This window comes from Sminthopsis crassicaudata, chromosome 6 (assembly GCF_048593235.1).
Source record: "Sminthopsis crassicaudata isolate SCR6 chromosome 6, ASM4859323v1, whole genome shotgun sequence".
NCBI classification, from domain to species: Eukaryota; Metazoa; Chordata; class Mammalia; order Dasyuromorphia; family Dasyuridae; genus Sminthopsis; species Sminthopsis crassicaudata.
Window position 1 is genome coordinate 243,179,977 of NC_133622.1, and position 27,348 is coordinate 243,207,324.

General features: G+C 36.8%; 1 long non-coding RNA gene and 2 pseudogenes across 1 annotated transcript in view; 2 read left to right on the plus strand and 1 right to left on the minus strand.

The window, feature by feature from the left end:
• Window positions 1-3,815: 3,815 nt before the first annotated feature.
• The window catches only part of LOC141547726 (uncharacterized), a 100,409-nt gene continuing 76,876 nt past the window's right edge, over window positions 3,816-27,348 (minus strand). The window contains exon 3 of the long non-coding RNA XR_012483603.1: window positions 3,816-4,222. This is a non-coding gene — a long non-coding RNA (uncharacterized LOC141547726). The remainder of the gene's footprint in view (window positions 4,223-27,348) is intronic.
• Window positions 14,890-16,269, plus strand: LOC141547012 (olfactory receptor 5AK2-like; annotated as a pseudogene).
• On the plus strand, window positions 22,767-23,676 carry LOC141546251 (olfactory receptor 5AK2-like; annotated as a pseudogene).

Below are 27,348 nucleotides of genomic sequence, written 5' to 3' on the forward strand. Positions count from 1 at the left end.
CATGTAATAGTGTTATTAAATGGCTGAGCGTCTGCTCTTATTAACTCTTTCCATGGGATGTTTGCTTTTTAAGGACTGTGTCATTGACCAAGTCATTGACTGGTGAAGAGGCAGGGCTCATGAAACAGAATGTTGTCCCTCCCCAAAGTATCTTACATTAACCTTATGCATCTTACCAAAAAGATTATATTTTCTCACTATCTCCTAGTCAAAAAGAGAAGGAAGAGGTTAATAAGTTCCCAAACAGTCCTATGGACAGTTATCATTCTGGAGACACAGGATTGTACCAATTCTTCAGATAGAAATGGCCTACTTGCCATTTCTCCTTAATCCTTATTTTCCTTAACTCATTCATTAAGTCCCATCAAAGATTTTCAGCACATCATAGGGCTCATATAATCCTAAAATCATCTATCAATCCATAGATTCTCTCAAAAAATTAGTTTTGGATCATCAAGAACCACGAATGAAATTTGGTTTTGAATATATGGTATAGCCCGATTATTTAAACCATTGGTTTAAATACTGTTACAAAAGATGTCATTCAAGAAGTATATTAAAAAAAAATCACTAACAAATAGAACATTTCGGAGGAATAGTCTTCTGACAGATAAATATTGCCTATGATAGTGACACTGGAGAATGTGACTTGAAAAGGAAAGATAAAGAGAGATGAATAAAAGGAGAGGAAGTGAGGAGAGAAGAAGAGGGAAGAGGAGGTAAAAGGAAGAAAGGAAGGGGGAGGAGGGAACAAGTAAGAGGAGAAGAGAATAAGGTAGGAGAGGAAGGGAGGGGAGAGTGAAAGAAGAGGAGAAACAGATGGAGAAAGAGTCACAAAGACCAAAAAAGAGAGGAAACAAGAGGAAAGGGAGACAGAGAGAAGGACACAGAGAGAGGAACACAGAGAGAGGGACACAGAGAGAGGGACACAGAGAGAGAGGGACACAGAGAGGGACACAGAGAGAGGGACACAGAGAGAGGGACACAGAGAGAGGGACACAGAGAGATAGAGACACTTTAATAGTTTCTTGCAGTTAGAGCAGGAAATCAAGTAGTCTTAGATTGACATAATATTAATGTCAGAGTGAAGTCTAGAGCTTGTCTGCTTCTGGGAAAATAAAACATAGTGTCTAAATTGTTAGCTTCACCAGTTTGTTTTTCTGGGGCTTGAGTTCTAAGAGAAGCCATTATTCTAAGAGTTCTCAGATAGCAGTTACATATTTTGGATGACAAGCTATTGGACACTGAAGCAATCGGAGAGTGCCATATGCTTTTCGTGAGATGTATGTGAAGAATGGAAGAATTCAGTGATTTTAGATTATTAATTGAAGAATTGTGTTTGCTGGAACCATCCCAGGATTTGGGACAAATACTTGTCTGTGCTCACAAGCAGATGAGAATTCATCAATCATAAGTTAAGGTTGGGTCATTCACAGAGAAGAGCCAGAATCTCAGGGCAAAGAGATTGATTTCAAAACTATTAAGACTAATTCTTGCTCTAGACTGCCATCTGTCGTTGAGAAGCTTTGGTTCAGATAAACAGCTAAAGAACTTGGTGGCAGAGGGCATAAAAATAACCATAAAAAAGCCAGTGAGTTGGCTAATTTGTCTGAGATCAAATATATTGAAGTCTTAGTCAAGAGTGGTCAGTTTACATGTAGAGGCCCTCCTTCAACCCAGATGGAATGTGCATTAAAGAACTTTTAGAGACAATTCCTAAGGCAGAAAAATCATATCAAAGCTGACAAGCCAGAGTTGTGACATCCCAGTCCCATGGATTTTCCTCACTCATGTATCTCTTTGGCAGGTTTCTGTAAATGTGCTCACACTACCCCTATAGTTACTGAATGTATTTGTGGAAGAGTATAACCCAAGTTAATTGTGCATTTGCTGACTTGATTATCTCTGCATTTGCTTTAATTTATAAGTACCAGAGGTGTTATTACTATTGTTTTCCCCTTATCGCTAAATATATAATTATGTTTAAGACCTAAAAGGGTCATCATTGAGAGTGTCAGATTTTATGTAAATGAAAGTTTATCATTGAGGAGCATGAAAACTTGGAAGAAGCAGCATATCCCCTCCCTACACTGATACTCCCACTTTTTACAGATATCCAATCAGTGTGAGAAGCTACTATTTAACTCTCTGTACTTAATTTACCTATTATGTTTTCATTAAATGTCCTTTAAGGAAGATTTCCTGGGTCAATCAGATTTGTCTGCTTCTGGGAAAATAAAACGCAATGTCTACACCACTACGGTCTTACTCTATGAGAGGGTCCAAGTATAATCTCGAGGAAACTTAGATTTGCTAGCTCAAGGGCAGGTTGGAGTGAGTGAACCAATTCTCATGCCTCACATTAGAAATGAAATGCTACAATATAGATCTCCCCACACATGCCAATTTCACAAATAATCCTGGACAATCCCCCAAAATGTGGCATCAGGTCCCCATGGAATTATGGGATATCATGCTACAAACTGTGTTTGCAATATTATTTGGGAGCCCCACCCCATATATTCTTTCATAGACAAAATCTGATTGACCCAGGAAATCTTCATTAAAGAAAGTTTAATGAAAACATAATAGGTAAATTAAGGACAGTGAGTTCAATAGAGCTTCCCACACTGACTGGATATCTGTAAAAAGTGGGAGTATCTGCTTCTAATTAACTTCCTGGTCTCAATATAAGAGTTGGCATACAAGTCACTCACAAAGGGCTATTTGCATCAAATACTGATCATAAGCTCGGGCACAACAAGCCTTCTGGTACTGAATTTCCTATGCTAGAAGAAGGTGTTGTTAGTAAGAATACCCTCACAAGATAATAGGATTTTGAAAGTCATCTGTTGAGCTTGAGCAACATTAACATGGTTTTTCTCTCTTTTTTTTTCCCCCTGAGGCTGGGGTTAAGTGACTTGCCCAGGGTCACACAGCCAGGAAGTGTTAAGTGTCTGAGATCACATTTGAACTTGGGTCCTCCTGAATTCAAGGCTGGTGCTCTATCCACTGCTCTACCTAGCTGCCCCAATATGGTTTTTCTCAATGTGCATGATTTCTCTCTTTGCATTCCAGTGTACTTTCACCTTTGAACTTGCCTTTTATTGGCCTAGATTACCCTTCTACTACCACGAGAGCAGGACTTTAATTGGTACAGAGAATTATAGGAGAAACTGCCTCCGCTGATCTCCACTGATACAGATCTACAGTTCCTCTACAGCTAATCCTGATAGAAAGGGATTTGGGAGCATGGAGAGTTTCAGTGACTTGCCATCCCATGACCAAAATGCATCAGAAAGAAGACTTGAACATGGGTCTTGACTCATGGCTAGCCCTCTAGACACTTCCTGATCCTTCTTATGTGAACTGATTATAGCTTTAACCACCATTAACTAATCAGTACAATATTAGTTTCATCTTCTTTAAGTGTGGGAAAACTAAACTTCAGAGACTCGATCATAGAATGTTAATTTTCACAGGGACCTTAGTGAACTTGCAGTCTACTTTAGATCATGAAATGTTTCCTGATTTCCCCCCAATAGCTAGTATTCTCCCTCCTGAAATACGTTGTAATTCAATCATTTGTATTTGTTTTCTTTACATTTATTCTGTATGCATATATATATATATAAAATGTAAACATGTGTACATCTATACATAAATATATGTATACATGCACACGTGTTTATATGTATATGCAAGCTCTTGTTATGTTTCCCATTAGAATGCACACTTCCTGTCAGTAGGAACTGTTTCATTTATTATATTTGTATAATCCACATTAATCCACAATCAATGATTATTAGGTGTTTAATACATAATTGTTGACTGATTGATTGGGCTTATGTACTAAAACTGTAGTCAATACAATGCGGAGTTTGGTCAAATAGTGAACAAATCTACTTCAGTTTAAAGGATTTCAGTTCTAGAGTCAAAATGAAACTTCAAAGAGTGACTTATTCATGAAAAAGAAGAGAAAGTTTCTCTCTTTTCCTCCTTCTCTGCCCCATTCACTTTTTTTCCAAATACTGACCCTGACAACAGGGTCTCCACATGCATGAAGTAACACATCCAGTCAACAGTATTACTCACTAGAGGCAAGGCTGTTTCAGAGACTGTGACTTTTTTGTGGAAGACAAAAATGTCAACTCCAGAGTCTACAAAAGTATGAATCATCAGAGACCAGCAGAGAGTATATCCTGGTGGAACTTTAGGAGACCTGTAGGGGGGAAAAAAAGATTTCAGTATCTGGCTATTATGAGTTACTTCTTTATCACAAGTGTTCGTTATAGAATAGGATACAACACTATATATATGATATGTGATAATGTGATATGATCTTATTGTATTATATGCTATAACATGATATGATATACCTAATATATAATAAGCATTTAGTAAAATGTTGGTTGGTTGGTTGAATGATGGGCTTACATTAAAAATCCTAAAGAATCAAATATAAAAGAAATTAAAGCAATTCTACTAATTAAAAAGTCATTAATTATTCATGATTAGGTTATAAATATCATCAGAAGAGTTAAACTACCAAAGTTTATAGTTATTTACTGTCCAGATTTAGTGAGATTTATTGACATAGATTTAGTTAGTGTCAGACCAATCAAACCACATGAGTCTATCATTTGGAAGTAATTTAGATAAACACTAAAGTTCATATGGAGGAACAAATGTTCAAAAATCTCAAAGGAAATACCGAAAAAAGTCAGTTGTGGAGACCCAATAGTACCCATTCTCACATTATTCTATAAAGCAATAATTATCGCAATTCTTTTTGACTGGTTAAAAAGGGAAAAAATAATCAATAGAATAAATTAGGTAATCGGTAGCATACTGCCACTATTTTGTGCAAGCCCACTTGATTATTATATGAGGCTATCAGTGGTTCTGCCTACTTCGAGTCTCTCTCCACTAGAAGCTATTTTTCATTCAACCACTAAAGTGATTTTCTCAAAATGCATTTTTAAAAATGCATGTCACCTTCTACTCAATAACCTCCAAGGGCTCTCTGTAGTTCAAATACAAAATCCTCTGTTTGACATTTAAAGCCCTTTATAAATGGCACTCTTCCTACCTTTCCACTCTTCTTCACACTTGCATTCAGTGACATTGATTCAAGATTATTCCACCAACAAGAGGCACATTCTCTCACCTTCAGGCACTTTTTTTTTCTATCTCCCAACTTTGGAATGTTCTCCTTCCTCCATTTTCATTACTATCTTCCTTTGTCTTCTTTGAAAGCCTAACTAAAATCCCACTTTCTACAGGAAACCCAAACCCTTTTAATTCCAGTTCCTTCCCTCTGTTATTTATATTTACTTGTATGTTCTCTTTCCCAGTTATTGCAAGATACTTAAGGACCAAGACTGTTTTTGTCTTTTTTGTATGCCTAATATTTAGCACAATATCTGGCAGAGAGAAGCTGCTTATGGAATGTTTATTGCTTAATTAGTTGGAATCAGAATACCTGAATTCAAATCTTGCCATGTATATTCACTGCTGTGTGACCCTGGGCAAGTCACCTCACTGAATGCCTCAAATTTCTTTCAACTATAAAATAGATATAGTAACAACTACCCAAAAGGCTTGTTGCTAGACTGAAATGGGATATTATTTGTAAAAGAATTAGCACAAGGTCTGGCAGTGCTATTTAATGTTTATTACCTTCCCTAACCTTCCTTCTTATGCAGACTTATAAATGATTTAATAAGGTAGAACCCAGGGTTATTAGCTTCTGCAGTTCATGAAAAATTACTTGGAAAACTGAAAAGTGATCTGATAGCAATTAAGTTTAGGCTATGATTTTACATCTTATTCCAAAATTCAAAAAAAAAAAAAAAAACCACCTTAAATGCAAGGATAGCCTAAATATCCAGTGGAGAGGAGAAGAAAGTAGAAATGTCTCACAAGTATGCTGGAAATTGATCTTTATCCAAACAAGACAAAGACAAAAAGGAGAAGAAGGAGGAGGAGGAGGGGGAGGAGGAGAAAGAAAAGGAGAAATGTCGTTGGGCGCCAAAATGCTGGAACTCTATCTTCCCGAAATCAGCTGGAGTCAGGATCACTAAATGTCTTTATTCTTGATCTTTTACCATCAAGGTCAGGGGGTTAGGCCTAGCTACCTCACACACACCTTACTCCCTCAAACGCCAGGAGAGACTGAGTCAGCTTCTTCGTCTCACTTCCTCTTCCTCCTCCTACTCCTCCCACACAAGTCACTCCCCCCTCTTTGTCCCACCAATCAAGTCAATACAGAACAGCTGGGGAGGGTCAACCTTCAAACAAGTTAATAGGGAACTGTCCAATTGGCAATTAGTCTCACGTGCTTCATTATCCAAATGCATTGCTCAATTCTAGCCCTTTACAGAGAAAGTGAAATTTAAAGATAGAAATGTCTCAGAAGTATGCTGGATATGGATTTTTATCCAAGCAAGAGAAAGATGAAGACAGAGGAGGAAGAGAAGAAGGAGGAAGAGGAGGGACAGTGAAGAAAGAAGAGAAAGGGCAGGAGGGAGAAGAGGGGGAAGACAGGGAAAGAGAGGGAAGATAGGGAAGACAAGGAAGAGGAAGAACAAAAAGAAGGAGGAGGAGCAGGATAAGGATGAGAGCAAGGGCAAAGAGGAAGAAGAGGAGGAAGAGAAAGATTAGAGTTGAAAGGAAAGAAATGCCTCACAAGTAATTAGAAGTGGATCTTTATCTAAACAAGAAAAAGATTTAAAAAGGAATATAAAATGAATAATTGTGATGGCACCAAACTGAAAAGATTATGAGAAAGCAAAGTCAATGCAAAGATACCTTTGATAATTATAAATAAACAAGACATTAAGGGAATTGATATAAATGTATAAGAACAAAAGCCATTTTCCAAGAGATATGTTCAAAGGATATAAAAAAGAAATGCAAGCTATCAATCTATTAAAAGGTATAAATGACTAATAATGTTGGTTGCCCTTCATTCTCAAAGAGAACCAAAATGACATCACTACACTAGAATTAGTGCATCTGACTGGCTGGTCAGACCAATATGAGCTCAGAATGCTCTGCCACAGGTTGGACACAAATATTTCCTATGAACATTTAGGTTGGCTTCTCCAATTTTGTGCATCTTGTGTTTCCTTTAGGCTAATTCAATTCTGCTTTGCTCATAAAGCACAGCACGTTCTCTGATGAGGTATGCCATTCTGAGTGGGCCTGTGGCAATGTTTCCCATGTCATACAATCGATTCTAAGGTTCCTAAGAGAGAACTTGAGTGTACTTGTAACCATTCTTTCTGACCACCTTGTGAGCACTTGCTTTGTATGAGGTGTCTATAAAATATTTTGACAAGGTAAATTAAAGCAAATACATTTCACACCTATGAGATTACCAAAGTTGACAAAAAATAAATGAAACGAACAATGTGTGAAGAGGCTATAGGAAAAGAGACACTGAAGATAGCCATTCACTATTGGTGAAATTCTGAATTGATCCAACCATTCTGGAATGTAATTTGAAGGTATGAACAAAAATTTGTTAAGCTGTCTCTATATTCCCATCGCCTGTGAAATACCATTAAAAGGTATATTCCACAAACAAGTCAAAGATAGAGGGAAAGGATCCATATATAACCAAAATTTTACAGCAGCACTTTTTGTTGTAGCAAAAAAAAAACCTGGAAACTAAAGGGTTGACCTAATTCATCTGGAGAACAGCTGAACAAATAGTGGCAGGTGACTGTTAGAGAAAATAATCACATCACCCACAAACAATGCATATTAAAGAATAAGAGAAATGAGTTCATATAAAATCGGCTTATTTTTTAATGTTGAAATGTCTGTTGCTTAAGTAGCATACATTCATAACCAAAACAATAGATTTTTCAGGACAAAGAAAGGACTAAACTTGTAAAAACACGACTGAAATTTGAATTATGAGTCATAAGTTGCTATAACATCTTCCAGGAAAACACAAACATTTATCAAATGTTTTTGAGTGATTACTACTTAAGTAACCATGAGTGAGTCAATAAACCTCAGTTTACCCAACTATAAAAATGATATTATTGTACTGGCATTGCCTCCAAAGGTAATAATGAGGAATATGTTTTTAAAATCTTAAAAGACCATGATTTGCAATTGTGATTATTATTCCTGAACAATGTTTAAGTAATTTGAAAATAGCACTGAGGTTCCTCTGGGAAGCTCAGCTCCAAGTCTTCAGAAAAGTAACTAATGATGACTATTTCACCTGAGCTTTCTTCATCCCCTGGGACCAGAAAATCCAAAAGGACAGATCCCAATACTATCATGTTGGTTTATGGGTGCTTGCATTTAGAGTACCTGAAGAGAAGACATCTTAGGATATCAGTCAGCTTGTATCTGGAGGAAGACCCCAGAATGAGATATTAATTAGATTAACATTTTCCCGTTATTTCCAATGAACGGTGGATGTTTAATATCTTGGAAGGGAACAAGAGCCTGGAGAATGGATCCGTGTCAGAGAGACAGGGAAGTGGTCCTGAGGCTGAGCAAAATCCTTTCGCCTCCAGCAAAGGCACAGTAAAAAGAGAATAGGAGATACTGCAGAGAGGTGAACAAGACTTTCATCATTCCTGAGTTACCAACTGTCCTGCTAGGGAATGGATGCACCTCTTCTGGGAGTTACGGCTCTTAGAATTTACAACTAAAGCATCCCTACAGGGCTTCTAGTCCATTCCCTTCATTTCACAGGAGAGGAACTGAGGTGCCTCAGTGTGCAGAGTATTGGACCTGGACACAAAAGAAATTTTGACGTCACACCCTTACTAACAGTGTGACCCAATCTTATCAGCCTCAATTATCTCATTTGTAAAATTAGGGTAATATAATAGCATCTACCTCCCAAGATGGTTGTAAATTTAATGTGAAGAAGTATTTTTCAAATCATATGGTAGAAAAGAAGAGGGAAGTAAACAAGAATTGATATAGCACCTACTATGTGCCAAGCTAAGCACTTTACCAATATTATTCATTTTTATAATCATAAAGCATTATATAAATACTGTGTATTATAATTATAATCACATATTTATATATTATATATTATGTGTCATATGTTATATATTGTTATATATGTCATATATAACATATAAGCATATAATATATATTATAACTAATAATACCACAACATAAATATTCATTAAGCATTAAGGAATTAAAAAATCTTAAAGAAGGGCTACTCTTAAGAACACTCAAGAACCTTTGAGCTCTAAATCCTATGTATTATTGTGTGCAAGGCATGAGGCCAGGGTCAGGGACTCAAAGATTTAAAAAAAAAATTAGAACCCTGTCTTTAAGGGAATTTTCATTCTGACATGGTTTGGAGGCGATCCAGAAATATCTGTTAATCAATAAATATTAATTAAGCACTTACTATCTTCCAGGCACAGATTAGGAATGGAAGGTAATAGATAAGGAAAAGCAAATGAGAGTTGCAGATAAAATAATCTAGGAAAATTTGAGAAGGGAGAATATAACTTTCAGCCTGGGATGCTAGGGTTGGATTCACAGAGGAGGTGTTATCTGAGCTATGAATAGTAGAGACATAAGGATGCTGAAGGATGATATGAGAAAGCATTTCATTTCAGGCATCAGAGGCTTATGTATCTACATGGATGGGGAAGATGGGAGTCTAAGTTTAGGGAACAACCAATGGCCCCATTTGGCTGGGATGTCGAGTGAGTTCAGGGGATTTATGTGAAATAGAGCTAGAAAGCTAGTGTGGAGCTTGAGCCTATAATTCCAGGCTGAGAAGTTATCGTATCTATCAGATAAAACCAAGAGCAGTCACTGGATGACTTTGAGCAAGTGAGATTATGGGACCTGGACCTTAGACAGGGGTTCTGGCAGCTGGATAGAAAACAGATTGGAAAAACTAAGGGCTAAGAGCAAAGGGAACCGTTAGCATCCAGACTGAATAGGGATCTACACTAACCAGTGGGGTGACTGTGATAGAAAAAGAGAGGAGATATATAAGAAAGATTCTAGACATAGCATTAACAGAATCAACAATTTATTGGATATAAGGCATGAGGGAATGGGAAAAATCAAGAGTATCTTGTGTGAATGATGGGGAGGATTGGGATGCCATCAATAAGAAGAGGGAAGTTGAAAGGAAGGATATGCTTGGTGGGGAGCTGAACCAAGATGCAGACTGGGATCATAGAGTCCTAGAATTAGAACTAGAAAAGATTGCAGATGCCTTCCAGTCCTATGCATTTATTTTTCAGATGAGGAAATGAAGACCCAGAAAAGTGACAAACAGCTAAGTAACCCATCTAGACACTGCTCTGCTGCCTACAGATACTTTTTACCTAACTTTTTATAAGTTACTAATATCTCATAAGTCCAGGTATTTCAGGATTGTAACTGGTGTAAATACATTTGGGATCTGGATCTTGAAAACAAAGATAGATTATGGCAGCAATAGGATGACTATTAGACTATGGTTATAGCCACTAAAGGGTGGTTAGCCTGAGGCTGGATCAGCAGTTGTGAGGAAATGATGACTAGCAGCCTGACCATGGCAATCGTCCATAGTACAACCACTAGGACCAAGTCTAGGTCATGGGTAAGAAAAGAGCAGGTCCCATCCAATAGTGGCTTTCGGGGTCTACACTCTTATCCAAACACAGCCTCCTTCCATTCCTTTGTTGGTAGTGTGCAAAACCTAAATGTTGGGCTTCTTCCCTGGGGAAAGCCTTCCTAGCCAAGTCCAAGGCACAAGAAAACTCCCTCATTGTTTTCCAGATCTCCTTTGTTTCTTACACAGAAGGGTCCTATCCACCATGATTTCCATCTATCTCTCCCTAATTGGCTCTAAACGTCTTTTTCATTCTAAAAATTAAACTTCTCCTTCAAAGGAGAAAAGGAAGGTTTTTCACTATCTAATGGTACAGAGATTCTACTAACAATTCTGATCAAGGAAAGCAGTCACATCTTTTTATTTTTTATTTATTTTTTTATTTTTTTTAATTTTTATTTTTTTTTATTCATTTTTCCAAATTATCCCCTCCCTCCCTCCACTCCCTCCCCCCAATGGCAGGTAATCCCATACATTTTACATGTGTTACAATATAACCTAGATACAATATATGTGTGTAAACACCATTTTCTTGTTGCACATTAATTATTAGCTTCCAAAGGTATAAGTAACCTGGGTAGATAGACAGTAGTGCTAACAATTTACATTCACTTCCCAGTGTTCCTTCTCTGGGTGTAGTTATTTCTGTCCATCATTGATCAACTGGAAGTGAGTTGGCTCTTCTTTATGTTGAAGATTTCCACTTCCATCAGAATACATCCTCATACAGTATTGTTGTTGAAGTGTATAGTGATCTTCTGGTTCTGCTCATTTCACTCAGCATCAGTTCATGTAAGTCTCTCCAAGCCTCTCTGTATTCCTCCTTCTGGTCATTTCTTGCAATAATATTCCATAACCTTCATATACCACAATTTACCCAACCATTCTACAATTGATGGAAATCCATTCATCTTCCAGTTTCTAGCTACAACAAAAAGAGCTGCCACAAATATTTTGGCACATACAGGTCCCTTTCTGCTCTTTAGTATTTCTTTGGGATATAATCCTAATAACAGCAATGCTGGGTCAAAGGGTAGAAAGCAGTCACATCTTAAGGAAATGAGCCATGATCAGGATAAATAAATGCATCACTTCTTAGGGGAACTACAATGAAGCAAGGAGATCTAACAGCAATGTATAATTTTTGGTGTATTTACCCCAATAAAGGCATTTCTAAATCTGGGGTAGTGAAGTGTCAGAGTAGATAGAACACCAAGCCCGGAGTCAGAAGGACATCTTCCTGAGTTCATATCTAGCCTAACACATTTACTTGCCAACTCATTTAATCTCTATCTCAATTTCTTCATCTACAAAATGGGTATAATAACCACACTCTGCCTCCCGAAGCTATTGTTAGAATCATTCTAGCTAGTACACATGAAGAGTCTTGCAAAAAGTTAAAGCATCATACAAATTCTATTTATCACTAGCAATTTGGGCATGGACAATGTGAGTATTTGATTTGCTTGACTCTGAATATTTTATGAAAAATCTTGCTTGGATTTGATTTTCAAATATAAGATTCAAAAGCACAGAAAGGTAATCAGGTAAACTGATATCATAAGGGACTTAATAAAGTGTCTATGTTTACATTCCTATCTGGGAGAATGATACTTTTAATTCATTAGAACTTTCTCATTATTATGGCAATTTGAAGGAGTATAAGTATACATAGACAGAGGGCACAGGTGTGAGTTGAATATGAAGGGATAATATCTAAAAAATGATCAAATTAAGGGGTCAGAGAGGAATGTACTGGGAGAAAGGAAAAGGGAACAGTGGAATGGTGCCAATTATCTGTCATAAAAGGAGGCAAGAAAAGACTTTTACAGTGGAGGAGAAAAGGGGGATGAGAGGGTGAGTAAGTGAACCTTATTCTCATCAGAATTGGCTCAAAGAGGAAATAATATACACATTCAGCATGAATATAGAAATCTGTCTTACCCTGAAGGAAAGCAGGAGTGGAATGGAATACAAGAAGAGGGGAGGATGTTAAAAGAGAGGGCATAATATAGGAGGGAGTGGTTAGAAGCAAAACACTTTTGAGGAGGGACAGGGGGAAAGAAGAGAGAGAATAGAATGAGGGAAAATATATTTAACTATTGTATTTGTGAAAAGAATTTTGAAGCAAGTTTCTCTAATAAGTCATCATTTCTCAAATATAGAAGGAACTGAGTCAACTTTATGAAAAATATGGATCATGCCACAATTGATAAATGATCCAAAAATATAGTCTCTGCATAAAGACTTTTAAATCCATGCATATCCTTTGATCAAATAATATCACTACTAGGCATGAATACCAAAAGAGATTAAAAGAAAAAAGCAGAAAGGGACCTAGACATATAAAAATATTTGTAATAGCTCTCTTTTTCAGGGCAAAAAAAATGGAAATTGACAGAATACTTATCAAATGGCTGAATGAATTGGGGTATGTAATTGTCATGGAATATTGTTGTTTTATGGGAAATAATGAGCAGGATGCTTTCAGAAAAAAAAAAGCTGGAAAGTTTTCCATGAACTCAAGCAAAAGTAAAATGTGCTGTATACAAAGTAATAGCAATGTTCTAGGATGACCAACAGTAAATGACTTTACTATTCTCTGTAGTACAATGATCCATGACTACTCTGAAGGACTTAGAAAAAATCCTATCCATACCCAAAGAAGAAACAGAATGTGTCTGATAGGTTGAAGCATTCTATCTCTCTCTGTCTCTCTGTGTATATGTCTTTTAACTTTATTTTTCTTGAGGATTTTTTTATTATTAGGGTGGGAGATCTATGTTCTTTTTACAACATGACTTTTATGGAAATATTTTGCATAACTTCACATGTGGTTTCTTAATTGGGGACTGGAGGTGAGGATAAGGGAGAGTCTGAAAAGTTTTAAAAACAAATATAAAAATGATACTGTAATATTGATGTGATACTATAGTACTCTAAATTGTATCAGTCAAGTAGCTAAAAAATTAGAAGAATTAGATAAACAGAGGCTTCTATTCTACATAGAGTATACACCTCTGACCACACACATATATGTACACTGTGTGGTTATACAGAACTGAACTACAAAGCCCAAATTAGTAGACACACATTTTTCTGGCTATTTGAAAAGATTGTCATTTATTTTTTATTTATTTATTTGAGAGTGTACAGTACAAGGGATTTTTTTCAAATTACTTTTGTATTATTTAGCTTTAATTGTGTTGTCATTCATGAAATGGAGATATTCTGGTTTTATCTCAAAGATGATAAGGGCTTTTTTTATCTGTGTATAATTTTTTTAAAAAAGAATAAAGTTACATCCCATTCAGCATGAATGGTTTTCACCAATTAACAACAACAACAAAAAAAAACAAATATAAAAATTGTTTTAAATGCAATTGTGGAAAATATAAATTAAATATTTTTTTTCAATAAAGAACTTCCTTGAAACAGTAAAAAAAAAAAAATTTAGAGCCTGTTTGTTGGGTTTTTTTTTCTTTTAATTTAGAAATAGTTTGGGAGGGATGGGAAATAATTGCTTATCAATTGATTTTTTTTAACTAAAGAATAGTACTGCATTTGATAATGGGAGTTAGAACTAGGAAAGGCCTTAAAGGTCCTTTAGTCTGATTCCTTCATTTTATAGGTATGACTGCAAAAGATGCTAGGAAGTATATTTTTTCCAACCAGAAAGAGAGGGTGAAAGAATAGACTCGCTAGGATCTTTGTAAGGAAAGAGAAATGTTGGAGTGTATTGAGAGGGAGGAAGAAGGGGAAGAGTTGATCCAACAGGATTCTGCTTCCTCTCTATAATAAAGGGCAGCTGGATCTTTGATTTGCTACCTGATCCACTTAGGTAGGGAGTGACGTGCTTGGATATAACTTCCTGCCTTCAAGTCTATCTAACTCACAAAGCTGTTGGGACTTGGTGAATTTCAACACTCTCTATTTCCTCTACCTTTCTCAAGGAGATAGTATTTATTAAGTCCTCAGTGCAATTCCTGGAACACAATAGGCACTAAATAAGTGCTTATTCCATTCCTCCTTCCTTCTCCCCTTTCTTATTTATCTTTGTTACAAGAAAAGGCTCACTGGGCAGGAGAGAACATGTTCTTCATTCATAAATGAAGTTGATGTAAAAATGAAATATCAACAAAAATAAAAATAATAAATTAAAAATAAATTACCACAGTAGGAAACAAAAGGTTATTTGCATTCGCGGTCATGAGTGCCTATAATTTTATCTGTCCTTTTTGTCTCTTTCATCTGCAGATCTTATACTAGGCATGACACAAAGAAATGGTACCACGGTGACTGAATTCATTCTGCTGGGGTTGTTGGTTCAGCAAGAGGTAATGTACGCTCTTGTCTTTGGGTTCCTCATCATCTACTTAACATCTGTAATGGGCAATGCTAGCATGATCCTGCTCATCAACATTGATTCCCACCTTCACACTCCCATGTACTTTTTCCTTCAACATTTGTCCTTTGTTAATCTGTGCTATACCTCTGCTATCACTCCCAAGATGTTACTGAACTTCCTGGTATCTGACAAATCGATCTCGTTCTCAGGATGTGGGTTACAACAGGAGGTTTATGGAACATTTGCTGTCACCGAATGTTACCTTCTTGCTGCCATGGCCATAGATCAATAGGTGGCCATCTGTAAACCTCTACATTATCCAATGATCAAGTCCCGAAGAGCCTGCTTCCAGCTGGTGGCTGGATCCTATTTCATAGGTTCTGTGACTGCCTCCAGTCAGATTGCCTTTCTCTTTTCCTGTTAGGTTCTTACTAACTGCTAATGAGATAATGAGATATTAGGTTTTTACTAAGTGCTAAGTCGGTACTTAACAATTTTCTAGTTCCGGCCTTTCCTGGGAGTTTGACTTGTGAATTCCTGGGGAAGAGTTTGCATGCTTAGGAGGAACAAGTTCATTGGTTGAAGTAATTTTTCCCAGAAGCCCTTGCATTATCCCTCGCCCATTCTCTGGAAAGATAAAAGAGGGCAGCTCTGGAGGAAAAGGGAGTCTCTGCTCTAGACCAGACTTGACGTGGCTCTCTTCAGGAAGGGAAATCACTTCTCTGGACCAGAGTTAACGGCAACTGTCTGGAGACAAGGGCTCTCTACAGGAAGAAGAATCTGTCCGAGAGATTTGAGTTGACACAGCAGATCTCCTCCCAGAGAGCGATCGGCAGCTTCTGGAGACAACAGCACGTTACATTTTCCCTTTCCTTCTGTAACTCCAATGTAATCAATCACATTTTCTGTGATGCTCCACCAATCCTTGCCCTTTCTTGTTCCACAGTTGATGTGAATATCATGATGCTAATTATCATTTCAGGGCTCACGGTGTCAATCATTATGATTGTTTGTCTTCTTCTCCTATATGAACATCCTGTCTGCCATCTTGAAAATGCACTCTGCCACAGGGACATACAAGGCTTTCTCTACTTGTGCTTCCCACTTGAAAGCTGTCACCATTTTATATCGAACTCTTCTTTACATGTATTTGCAACTTTCTTCCAATGAGTCTCAGGAGAACAATAAAATAGCCTCTGTATTTTATGGGGTCATCATCCTCTTGCTGAACCCTCTAATCTACAGCTTAGGAAATAAGGCTGTCAATGAGGCAGCAAAGCTTCTGGGGAAATGTTGTTCATGATTCAGATATTCTGTTTCCAACATTTCAATTCTGAGAAGCATATAAGCAAATAATATCCTGCCTCTTTTCTTTAAGAGATAGGCAATATTTCAACTGGGGAATGTGATAAATTAGAAGCAAAGTTCAAAGATCTATATAGAATCAACCTTCCAATACTCTATAAGATTAACTACAGAATTTCAAAATTCTTAATATAATCATAATTAATAATTTTATTGATGGCTTTCATGGTGATAGTGATGGCTTTTTTGTGTATTACCAAAATGCTTTCATTTTTCAAGGGATAGGGGGAACTCAAGACACTGAGTATTTCAGTGCAAAAAAACACCAGAAAAATTGCCTCCAGTGTCCTCTGCTACAAAAGACCAACTTGCGACATAGACATATTAGACAGTAATCGTATGGTCGAGTTTCTGGGGAACACAGAGTAGTTTTATTACTTTACCCATGATTTATCCACTCAAATGAAATGTATCAAAAACAAGACTCAAGTGCTATGACCAAAAACATTTTACATGATACGTTTAGAACTGGTGAATAATTCTATTAGGTGGGTAGTTTAATATTATTTTCTCTACTTTATAAGTAAGGAAATTAAGAAATTAAATATCAATAAAAATAAAATGATTATGAGGTTATAGAGTTAAATCTGGCAAGGATCTTAGTCATGGCCTCTTCATTTTACAAAGATAGAATTTAATTCCCAAGAGAGGAAATGGCTAATCGAAGAAGATAAAGCTAACTTATGTCAGCAACGTTTGACTACCAAGATCCAAGGAAAATGGAAAGCAGCACGGTGCCAGACTACTACAGAATGTTCATTCATGCTATGGGAGAATTGCATGATGCACTCAAAAATATAAATTATAAGGGTTAAGTGAGGAATTGAATTGTCAATAATACTAGCCATTCAATTTAAAGTAAATGAAAAGATGCTAAGCTTTGATATATCTAGAAAGTAATATATTTTCATTATTCACTAGGTATAACAAGGTCTTGATACCTCCTCGAATTAATCAAATACATTCAATTGGACAATGAGAAATCCCTTCTGAGGGTCACTCCCCACTTTTAAAAGAGTAGCTAGTTCAGAGCTGAGAAGAGAGCTTTTGAAATTTTGACCACAGAAATGAAGAACTATAGCCATCCACAGCTGAGAAAGAAAGAAGGTATCTGGAGGATAGAGAAAGAGAAGCTTAGACAGAGTTATGATAGAAAAGGGAGGGCTTGTGAAGGGCCATCAGGTCTATAGGTGTCTTGGAGCAAAAGATTTGGTCTGATTTCTCCAAGGACACCTACCTCCTCCTGAACACAGAGAGGTGGCAAGAAAAGCTCTTGCTCTTTTTTCAATTTCCCCTCCCAAAGTCTATCAATGAAGAGATATTCTACGATATCCTGCTGATGGTTTGCCCAAAACATTTTTGGAAACATGAATTTTGCCTCATCTTCAAGGAAGACAGAGATAAATCTGATTGTCAAACTCTCCTTTTCCAAAAGAGGGGCTCAAATGGATTAGGCTGGTATTCATAACTGTTCACTTAATATAAACTCTTTAAGGCAACAGAAGGACAGTTATATGGTGCAGTGGACAGAGCACAGAACCTGGAGTCATGTTTAAATCCAATCTCAAACAATTACTAGTTGTATAATCCTGAGCAAGTCACTTCACCCTATTTGCCTCAGTTTCTTCCTGGAAAAGGAAATGGCAAATCTCTCCATTACCTTTGCAAGAAAACGTCAAATGCAGACCCAAAGAGTTGGACATAATTGAAATAACCAAATAATAATAATAATAAAGGCATTAGAAAAGGAACCGATGGATTTGATACTGTTGCTAAGCTTAATATAAGTTAATTATTTCAATGTCACCTAAGTCACAAGACTTCCTTTGCTAAAACATGGCCCATTCAGGTCCATGTCCTTCAGCCTGATTCAGCCTTCTGAGTTTAGTAGGAGAACCAGGAAATTACAGAGGATAAGAATGAGCAAGAAATTTCTGCAAATATACCTCTATTGGTAAGAATGCAAGCTCTAATGATGTAAGTGTTTAAGGAATGTTTGTTGGATGGGCTTAATCTAGATAACTGAGCAACGGCCAGAGAGATATCATAGAGAATATCTCGAGTTGGAAGGGACTATAGACTCTATTGGAGGGACTAAAGACACCCTCTTTGGACATATGAGGGAAACTGAGGGAAGGAGATAAAGTAATTTGTCTAGTGTTACATGGGCAGTAAGGACAGAGCCAGCATGCAAACCTATGTCTTCAGACCAAGTTTAGAATTCTTTCAACTGCACTAAATCTTTTTTATTTGTTTACTTATTTCTTTTACTCTGAGGCTCTCCTGATGTGGCTCCAGCACTGATGCTAGTGGCCCTTATGGAGAAATAAATGGATTCTAGTGTCCCTTCCATCTATATTTCACTTTGGATGCCTAATGGGGATTATATCTAAAGTAGAAAAAAAGGCCATTCTCCATCCTCCCCAGTCCTATAAAATAATTTCTAACTTAAAAACAAATCATACACTAATGAAAATATGTGTAATTGCTCATCAAAAAGTATTAGGAGTAAGTAGGCTCCCAGGATGAGGGGCTTTTTCCCAGGCCCAAGATTTTTGCTTGTATTATGGCCAAGGAGAAACTCATCTATGGCTGTTTAGTGATGACAGTGCCCCAAAAATACAAGGGTTGGTTGTTTCCACAAACAAGATTCATTGGCTGTGGTCCCATCATAAGAATTAACAACCAGTTCATTCTCACTCTTGTACCTCCACTGGAAAATAGGCTTATATGAGGAAGACCTTGAACAAGGTCTTTGGATCTTAATATCCAAAGCCCCTTAAGACTGAAAGGCCCCAATAATCTCTCAGTGATAAAGAGACACTTCATTTCATATTTATTCAATACATACTTATTCATGTCTTTGTCTCCTTCATTAAATTGAAAGCCCTTTATAAATAAGGATTTTTTGGTCATCTATATTTTTTATCCCCATTAGGCACTTAATAAATGCTTATTAATTAATTGATTGAGGCACAGGATGAGCTCTTCATTAAAGTTTGTATATTGACTGATAAAACTAAAGTATCACAACAGGCAGAACCAAGGAACAAAGGGCTTTACAAACATAACCTCATTCATCCACACAACAACTCTGAGAGTAAGCAAGATTATTCTTCCCATTTTACAGATCAAGAAATTGAGACAGATAGTACTAATGAAGCAGATGGACCAAAGCAAAAAAAAAAAAGAAGCTCAAGGGTAGATGCATCTGCTGATGAAAGCTCAATTCTGTAATGAACAATATTGCATAGAAACCTAGAATATAATATCTACAAGGCAAGATAAGCTTAATGTGGTCAAATAGAAGATTGAGAGATTAAACACCAACATCTTGTGTGTCAGTGATTTTAAATGGTTGGGAAGAAGTGAGTTTAATTCAGATGATTACTGGGGCAAAAATCCCTTGAGGAAAAATGGAGTAGCCTTCGTAGTCAATAAAAAGTGAGCAAGAAGAATAAGTACTTGGATATAATCGCCAAATGACAGAAGGATAAATGTTCAAATCCAAGACAAACCACTCAACATCACAGTAATACAAGCTCATTCTCCAAAATAGGAATGGAAATGGACGTTCTCCACCAATGCCGATGTCCAAATTTATTGATTTTATGAAGAGCTACAACTTATTCAATAAATGACACCCCCAAATCCTACATTCATCATAAAGAACTGGAATGCTAAAGTATGAAATTAAAAGATAATTGGATTAATAGTTATCACAGATAATCAATGTAGAAATCAAATTAATTAAATACTTTGCAGCCAACGCTAGAGAAGACCATACAATCACTTCTTATTGCAAAACCTATACTTAAATTGCAGAAAGTAGAGGAAAACCCTCAGATCTTATACATATGACCTAAATAATATTCCTACTAAGAGATCTGAAAAGGAAATGATGGATCATCTCCAAAAGTCATAGATCTTGGGATCTGCTACTGAAATGGAACTCTATTCCCTTCATTTTAATAGAAAGAAACCTGAAACACAAAAAAAAAAGTTTATTAAAATTGATAAATGTTTATTGAATGACAGAAAGAGGTGTCCTAAATGAAAGATCCTTTCTGTCTCTTAAATCTGATCCTGAGGCCTAGGATATGCAAAGTGTGCTGCCTCGTGGGGAAACAAAGATTGAGAACAGATCTTAACTTTACAAAGTATGCATTCAATTGCCAAGGCAGTGATGTGGGGGGTAAGCCATATAGAAAAATAAGGGCATAGACATTGGGCAATAACTGGAGGCAAAGCAGAAATCAAAAAATATCATTATGGGAAAAAATCTAAGAACAGGGAAAACACTTTCATTTGGTGATATCAAAAGCAGAGAGTGGTATATGAGCTAATTCTTGAAAGAATAGAAAGGTTCAGAAAGATGAGGTTAGCACCAAGTGGATTATAAACTCCACAGGCTTGTGGGCTTCTTCATAATCATGAAGTAGATGGACACAATTTTAATTTGGTGGAAAACTAGCAGTCCAGTGTAGCTGTAACATAAGCTCTGTGATGGAGAGTAAAGTCAAAAAACAGTTTGAAAATGTAGGTTGGAACCAGGTCCCTATATATCAGAAAGAGTTTGTAATTTTTTCTCAGGCAATAAGTAGTTATAGGATGTTTTTGAGGAAAGGAGTGACATTGCGAAACCTATGCCTGAGGCAGATTATTTTGACAGCTAGATGAAGGATAGATCAAGAAAGGGATATGCTTGAAGTAGAGAGTTTCATTGGGAGGTTATTACAATAGTGGGGAGCAGAGGTGCTCAGGGCTTACTGAGATTGTTATGTGAGGAGAAGAAGAGGTAATAAAGGTAAGTTGGCTTAACAGTAGTATTGGCAGCAGTTGATGGTTTATTTGGATACTTTGGATATGAGAAAGAGAGAATCACAGATAACAATGAAGTTCTGAGCCTGGGGAAGAGGCTGCTGCCCACGAGATGTCATCAACAGAAGCAAAGATTTCAGGAGGAGAAGAGAAAAGAATGGAGATTTAAATGTGACTGGATTAGGCACCAAGAGCTCTGGGAAGACTGATAATTAGAGGTCTTTCATCTTGGGGAAAAATTATTATCAAAATCAGTAGGGGAAGAGGCAAGGGTAGGGTCTGAGGGTTTAGGAAGGATATAGGTGAGCAGAAGAGGGCAGAGTGTGGTTGTATGAAGAATATAGAGAATGATGAGAAGGCAGGGTATAGGTGAGCAGAAGAGGGCAGAGTGGGAGGGTATAGGAAAAGTGTGGATGAGCAGAGAGCAAAGGGTGTGAGGGATAAGGAACATGTAGGTGATCAGGAGAAGGCAGAGTGGGAGGGTGTAGGAAAAGTGTAGATGAGCAAGAGAGGGAAGTGCCAGTGTAGGTGATCAGGAGAGGGCAGAATGGGAGGATGTAGAAACACTGTTGAGATATAAGGCCCAAAAGTCCAGAAGCATACCAGCTTCATGAACAAATTTCAAAAAGCCCCTTCCTCTAAGTTATGACATTAAAGGTCAATTTTTTTATCTGTGACATAAATAAAAAGTGATAGATGAAGTAGTAATTTCAATAAAGAATATTGATAATACCATATATCTTTGTATTTCTTTTAAGTCTTATTCATCTTTTCAAAAGTAGTTACTGATTTGTTCAGTCAACAAATATCTATTAAACGTTTCCTATGATGTAGGCCTGAAGACATATAAGAACTCAATTTTGTAGAAAAAAAATGAGTTTAGTGGAAAATTCTATTATTCAAAATTTTTTCATTTAAGCAAATCCATAAAGAATCTCTTCTGGCCATTAGGTCACAGTTCAAGTAACATTGTGGCAACATTTCTCAGTGATACAAATGAGATACAAAATAAGTTTAAAATAAATAAAATAATTCATATTTACATAATCCTTTAAAGTATTCTTAACAACACACCTCCGAGGCATCATTATTATTATTTCACAGATGTAGAAATCCGTTTCTGAGAGTAATTTGCCTCTGGTCATTCAGGTAATAAGACTGTGGGACAAGATTTGAACTTAGATAGTGTAACTGCTATTTAAGGTCTATGTATTTCTTCATAAGACCTGAGGGCCTTGTGTGTAGAACTTAAGCTTAAGTAAGGTGAAAAAGGAAAAAAAAGTGTTACTGCATTGTCAGATATAGCTGATATGTTGAATAATTTTGTTAAGCCATTTTTATCTCCTTTTATTTATTATAAAGGATGGTTCATTGCATAGGGGAATGTAGAGGGATATATTTAGAAAGGAAGAGCTATATGCACACACACACACACACACACACACACATACACACACACACATATATATAATTGATATCAACAAAATTTAGATTTTAGAAAGATTAAAAATATCAATCTAGAAGTAGAGAATATTTTATTCCTAAATTTGAGTAACAGTAATTTCACTCTGATCCTTTTCCTTCTCTTATCCATCTGCAGATGATGTGATGGCCATGTCACAAAGCAATAGCACAGTGGTGACCAGGTTCATTCTGCTGGGATATTTTGTTCAGCAAGAGAGGCAATACGGCCTCTTCCTTAAGTTTCTCATCATCTATGTAATAATTCTAGTGAGCAATGCTGGCATGATCTTACTTATCAATATTGATTCTCTCCTTCACACTCCCATGTATATTTTCCTTTAACATTTGTCCTTCATTGACCCGTGTTACACCTCTGCCTTTACTTCCAAAATGTTAGTAAATTTTTTGTGTCTCACAAGTCTATCTCTTTCTTAGGATATATACATGTATATGGTCTATTTGCCACCACTGAAGTTTATCTTCTTGCAGCCATGGCCATAGATCGTTATGTGGCCATCTGTTACCCGCTGCATTATCCACTGATCATGTCCCGAAAGGTCTGTATCTTATCTAGTCTCTGTATCTTATTTCATGGGATCCCTGACTTCCACTGTACACGTGTATATGCTTTTTTTATTCTGTAATTCCAATATAATCATTTTTTTGTGATACTCCCCCAGTCCTGGACCTTGCCTGTTCCAATATTAAGAGGAATGTCATGTTGTTAATGGTCAACATAGGTTTCAACCTAACAAGCACTTTGTTGGTTGTAGTCTTCTCCTATGTATATATCCTGGCTGCCATCTTGAAAACACACTCTGCTTCAGAGAGACACAAAGACTTCTCCACCTGTGTTTCCCATCTGCTGGCTGTGACCACTTTAGATGGACTCTCTTTTATATGTATTTGCATCCTTCTTCCACTGAATCTAAGGAAAATGATAAGGTGCCCTCCATATTTTATGGGCATCATCATACCCATGCTAAACTCCCTGATTTATAGCCTGAGAAACAAGGAAGTCAAAAATGCATTGAAATTCATGAGAAAGAGTTGCTCATGATTCAGGTCTTGTATTTCAATAGCGTGGTCCAGAAAGGTACCTAGACAAAAAATAATCCTTCCTTCAGCAGAGAAACAAGATCTTATATAAAAAATGGGACAAATCAGGGGCAAAATTTGGAAAGATGCATTGGAATGCTGGAATAATCCTTCCAAAAACTTCTTTAAAAAACAGAACTTCCAAAATGTTTTACATAATTATTAGAAGCACATTAATGATGACAATAATGGGGATGGTGGCCTAAAATAATATTTATCTGTCGTTATAATGTTTACACATTGTAAGGAGATGAGGGAGGGTCAGAGCCTGTGAATTCATCATAATATGGAACACTGTACTGGAAAATCCATCCACTGATCTCTACTGATGTGTCCTGACAACTGGCAATTAAATTGTAATTCAGTGTTAGATATGTACTTGAAGCACTTGAAGGAGAGTTCAAACCAAATAAGTTGGTATTCATAAAAATTCACTTAATATAAACTAAGGCAACAGAGGAGCAGCTACATGATGTAGCTGACTGCGCACAAAGCCTGGAGTCGGGAATACTCAAGTTCAAATCCAGTCCCAGACAATTACTAGTTATGTGATCCTAAGCAAGTCAGTTAAGCCAGTTTGTTTCAGTTTCCTCCTCTATGTAATGAACTGGAGAAGGAAATTGTAGTGAGCTGTTGTCTCTAGAAGCTGCTGGATCGCTCTCTGGGAAGAGATCTGCTGTGTCTTCTACTCAAATCTCTCCGACAGATTCTTCTTCCTGTAATGAACTGTTGTCTCCAGGCAGTTGCTGTTAACTCTTGTCCAAAGAAGTGACTTCCCTTCCTGCAGAGAGCCCCGTCAAGCCTGATGCAATTCAGAGTCTTCCTTCTTGAATCCTGGCTCTGAATCTCCGCCAGCTCTTATCCTTCTCCAGGCCCATCTGCTCTCCAGGCCCAATCTTTTATCCTCCCAGAGAATGGGCGTGGGATAATGCAAGGGCTTCTGGGAAGAACCACCCCAGCCAATGAGCTTGCCCCCTCTATCAAGTCAACCTGAGTTTTCACCTTGTAATTGTCCAGAAAACCTGAATTCTCACTTTGTCACTGTCCAGACAACCTGAGTTCTCACTTAGTAATCCTAACATCTCCCCCTTTCTTTTGATTTAGAACATAGGACAGTCATGACCTTGAAACATAAATCCATCAATATGGGAAGTATTACAGATAATTACATAAATGACCTTGAAACATAAATCCATCAATATGGGAAGTATTACAGATAATTACATAAATTACATAAGCACATAGTAACATAGTAACATAACACATGCTAGAAGTATATAACATAATCATAAATTGAAAATTTATAAATGTCCATAAGTCCATTGTCCATTAGTCTCATCTTGTGTGAGGAAGTCCAATGATTCCTGCTGGTTTTAAAGTTCTTTAACAGTCTTCTTATTATCCATGCTCTTTCAGTGTCAGATGTTTCTTAGATCTTCTCCTTTATTTTGAGGTCTTTCTCTTTTTCTGTCTCTCTCTGATGGATAAGGCGAATATGACTCGTTGGCACCCATCTGATTCCTTCTCCTGCTGAAGAAATACAAGCAAACCCTCTCTCCCAGGCAGTTAACCTATCTAATTACCTTCTATTTACCACTTTCTAAATCTCTTCTCATCATCTGGCAATTACATTGGAATTGTTTGCACTGGACACAGCCCTGTTGGTTTAAAAGGCCTGTATTCTCCCCAAGTGTAATCCATTTTTGGAATCTGATTGCCTTTTGGCTCACTTATCAGGTAATCCCTTTCTGCCATGTGATTGCTTTTCTGCTGGTTGATCAAATCAGAGTCCTGACCTTCTAAAGGCTCTTTGGGTGTAACATCAGCTGCCATCATGCCCCAAGTCTTTTTTGCCTGGGGCTCTGGACCTGGGCCCCTCATCTCATTTCCCTGAATTATTCTACACTCTGATGCCCAATGGAGTCCTCTGTTGCATTTTGGACATGGGGTTTTAGGTCTTCTTTCACCCTGTCTTCTCACTGTATCTCTATACCTACACTGAGCTCTTAGATGTCCAATTTTTCCACATTGAAAACATCGCCGAGTTTCTCTAGAAGGCCCTTGCCAGGAGGGACCCTGTCTTTCCACGTTCATCATTGTTTGGGTGTAAAAAGCATTTGTTCCCACTGTAGCACAGCGTCTTATGATCTCCTCTAAAGGAGCATCTTTGTCTAATCCCCATATAATTCTTTTGCAAATCTCATTGGCATTTTCCTTAGCCAGATGTCTGGTCATTATTTCTGTAGCTGAATTTTCTCCAATAGTTCTTTTGACAGCAGTTTGCAAACGTCCCACAAAAATCTGCAAAAGGTTCATTGGGACCTTGCTGTATTTTAGTGAAAGCCTCTCCACGATCTTTCTGTCCAGGAAGGGACACCCCAAGCTTTTATTGCAGCCTTAGCAATTTGTTCATATATTGTCATGGTATAATTAATCTGTTCCGAATTCTCTCCATACTGACCTTCACCAGCTAAGTGCTCAAAAGTGAATTGTGTGTTAACTCCTATTTCCAAATTGCATCTGACTTGACCATACCAATATATTTGCAAGAAAACCCTGGAGTCACAAAAAGTTGGATACAATTGAAATGCCTTAATAGCAACAACAACTACAAGGGCAACAGAAAAAAACACATAGATTTGATACCACTGCTAGGATATACTATTACAATATCACATAAGGTACATTGACTTCCTTTGTTAAAACATGGCCCATTCAGATCAATATCCTTCAACCTAGTTCCATTCTCTGAGTCGAGTAAAAAAAAAAAAAAAAAAAAAAAAAAAAAAAAAAAAAAAACCAGGAAATTATAGGGAATAAGAACGAGCAAGAAAGTTTGACAAGTACACCTAAATTGAAGGAATGCAAACTCTAAGTGGTGTGGTATTTAAAAACTGTTTGTTGAAAATTATCACTTTTTACAGATGACATGATGGTATATTTAGAGAATCTTAGAAAAAAAAATCAAACAAACAAAAAAAAACCTCCTAGAAACAATTAATAGCTTTAACAAAGTTGCAGGATATAAAATAAACTCATGTAAATCATTGGCATTTCTATATATTAACAACAAAACCCAGCAGCAAGAGATAAAAAGTAAAATCCCATTTAAAATAACTGTAGATAACATAAAATATTTGGGAATCTACCTGCTAAGAGAAAGCCAGGAACTACATGAACACAATTACAAAACACTTTTCACACAAATAAAGTTAGATCTAAACAACTGGAAGAGCATCAGGTGCTCATGGATAGACCAAAATAATATAATAAAAATGCCAATTTTTCCTAAATTTATCTGCTTAATTTTTGGCCACATTAATCAAACTGCCAAGATGTTTCTTTATAGAATTAGAAAGAATAATAAGAAAACTAATCTGGAAGAATAAAGGATCAAGAATTTCAAGAAATTAATGAAAAAAATGTGGAAAAAAAAGGTAACCTAGTTGTAGTAAACCTAAAACTATATTATATAAAGTGGCAGCCATCAAAAGCATTTGGTACTGGCTAAGAAATAAATAGTGGATGAGTGGAATAAGTTAGTTTCAAAAGAAGCAATAATCTATGACTATAATAACAATGTTTCATAAACCCAAACACTCCAGCTTCGGGGAAGAGAACTTACTATTTGACA